Source organism: Periplaneta americana, unplaced genomic scaffold (genome assembly GCF_040183065.1).
Source record: "Periplaneta americana isolate PAMFEO1 unplaced genomic scaffold, P.americana_PAMFEO1_priV1 scaffold_24, whole genome shotgun sequence".
Taxonomy (NCBI): domain Eukaryota; kingdom Metazoa; phylum Arthropoda; class Insecta; order Blattodea; family Blattidae; genus Periplaneta; species Periplaneta americana.
This window is the reverse complement of record NW_027185505.1, coordinates 479,492-481,949: the sequence shown is the minus strand read 5'-3', so window position 1 is coordinate 481,949 and position 2,458 is coordinate 479,492. Positions and strand designations below refer to the sequence as shown.

General features: G+C 43.7%; 1 non-coding gene across 1 annotated transcript; it reads left to right on the top strand.

Moving 5' to 3' along the window:
• Positions 1 to 1,467: 1,467 nt before the first annotated feature.
• On the top strand, positions 1,468 to 1,586 carry LOC138693921 (5S ribosomal RNA). The gene has a single exon (XR_011330606.1). It is a non-coding gene; the product is annotated as a 5S ribosomal RNA (ribosomal RNA).
• The last annotated feature ends 872 nt before the right edge of the window (positions 1,587 to 2,458 follow it).

The following is a 2,458-nucleotide window of genomic DNA, read 5'->3' as shown; positions in this document are numbered from 1 at the left end:
GTTCATAAAATCATTCACAGGGGAAATACACTACTGTTAGATGAGAGGGCAAACGGCTTATAGCTGGGTACCTCGATCTAAAGTTAGCGAATTGCTTGTCGAGGAACCAATGGAGGCATGGGATGCTTACCCTGCCTGCCATTTTAAACATCATTCATTCTTTCTTCGTCCCCATTCATTCGTTTTTTCGTTTTTTTCGTTTGGGCTCATCATCAGACGAGCACCATGCCCCCCAAAGCTTCCGGAAAGGCTGCCAAGAAGGCCGGCAAGGCCCAGAAGAATATTTCGAAGGGCGATAAGAAGAAGAAGCGCAAGAGGAAGGAGAGCTACGCCATTTACATCTACAAGGTTCTGAAACAAGTTCACCCAGACACGGGAATCAGTTCAAAGGCTATGAGCATCATGAACAGCTTCGTTAACGACATCTTCGAGCGCATCGCCGCGGAAGCTTCGCGGCTCGCGCATTACAACAAGCGGTCGACCATCACCAGTCGGGAGATCCAGACAGCCGTCCGTCTCCTGCTACCCGGTGAGCTGGCCAAGCACGCCGTCAGTGAAGGGACCAAGGCCGTCACAAAATACACTAGTTCCAAGTAAGCGGGAGTGCTTGCTAGGGAATCAGCAACCGGCCCTTTTAAGGGCCACAAGTTATTCATAACAGAGTAGATGAATGAAGAACAACAGCGGTTCCCACCGAGTGAAAATTTAAATAATCACCCCGATAACACTTCTAGGATAGATAATACATTATAGGCAGTCCATGGGAGACTTGGATCCACGAGGCAAATTCGTTTCCTTAATAGTTTCGTACGACTTATATGAGAGCGCGGTGTCATTCCTACTCACTTGGCAGCATTAATTGTTGAGGGAAAACAACTTAGAAGGTAACTTGTCGACCGCGGGCATAATCCTTCCGCAGGCCACTACTGAGAATCTGTGGACATACGGGTAATCTATCTTTATTGAAACTCGGGTTCATAACATACGACTGATACTTTATATATCTGTCACGTAATCCATCAAGAGACAAATGTCCCCCCCCCCCTAGTCAGTAGCGAGCTTCAGTCCATTCGTAGTAGCCGCCGGTGCAAGAAGTGAATTGAAGTTTGTGTGAAGTTCCGTAGTATGGCATGAAAATGATGTCGAAAATCCGACTACAGTTCCACAACCATGTGGTTGAAAGGAGGCTCCGCTGTTGAACAACAATCCACCTGTGGCTTAACTTAGAATGCCGACTAGCTGTTTTATTAATCCCGTGTCAATCCAGCAGTGTGTGACGTTGAAACGTAACCAAACTGCCGTTGATAGATAGATTTATCATCTATCCCAATGACATCCAACGAGCTTGGTAATTTAGGTACAGAGTCTAAGCAGGCAGTTTACGTGTGTGTGTGAGCGAGTGCAGGTTTTATCGAGTGCACCCCAATCCCATCGTCCTCAAGTGCCTACAGATTACGCAGTTTCATCGGCAACGGCCATACCATGTTGAAAATACCGGTTCTCGTCCGATCACCGAAGTCAAGCAACATTGGGCGTGGTCAGTACTTGGATGGGTGACCGCTTGGGAACACCACGTGCCGTTGGCGATTTTTTTTTTTACGTCACTATTTCCAGCGTGTTCTAATAAGACTTATGGGATATTATGTTCCCTTCCCTATTCCAGCTATAGCTTGGATGATGACGCCGCTGCATAATTGTAGAGTAATTGATAATTCTTAAGTACTTGCAGCTCCGTATTGAAACTTATGACTGGTAGCATATTCATATGAGACGGTTCACTTCTCTGCGTTTTCTCGAAGAAGGGAATATGTATTCAGGGGATTGTGAACGTACCTCGCGCTCTCCCTAGAAGTTAGAGACATTTTAGGTAAAGAATGTAATATACTGTACATATATGGCTAATTAAAATCCCATTAGTTACTACATTTCAGTGGGTAGTACAAATTCCATAATGAAAATATCTCTGTCCTAGTAGTTGTATCCTTTAAAGAAGCTCGTTGTTTTCCCATGATGAAGGGCAGAACTTGGTCGGTAGAAATTTAAACAGACTGCATTATCAGACCAGGCGTTATTTCAATATCAGCGTTTAGTTTAGGAAATATAGCAATAGCGGAGTTGGGAGAAGTAGTTATAGCATGTACAGTAAGTATAAACAGTTCGCTGTACTGTACAGTGAATATAAATATTTGAATGTACGATGGCAAAACATCAGACATACAGTACGTAGCTCACATATCTTAAAAAATAAATAAATAAAAATAAAGAAGACATTCTGAGGAGTGAGTGGAAAGTGCATATTATAATGAATATTTTTAACTCTCAGTTGACATTGAGAGAGAAAGCCATGCATCGGGGAACCGGTGACTGTTTTTGCGTTACCTTCTGCTATTGGCGTTGTTGGTTAGTAACGAATGAAAGAGGTAGGACGCGGAATCAAATGTCAAAAAACGATAGGGAA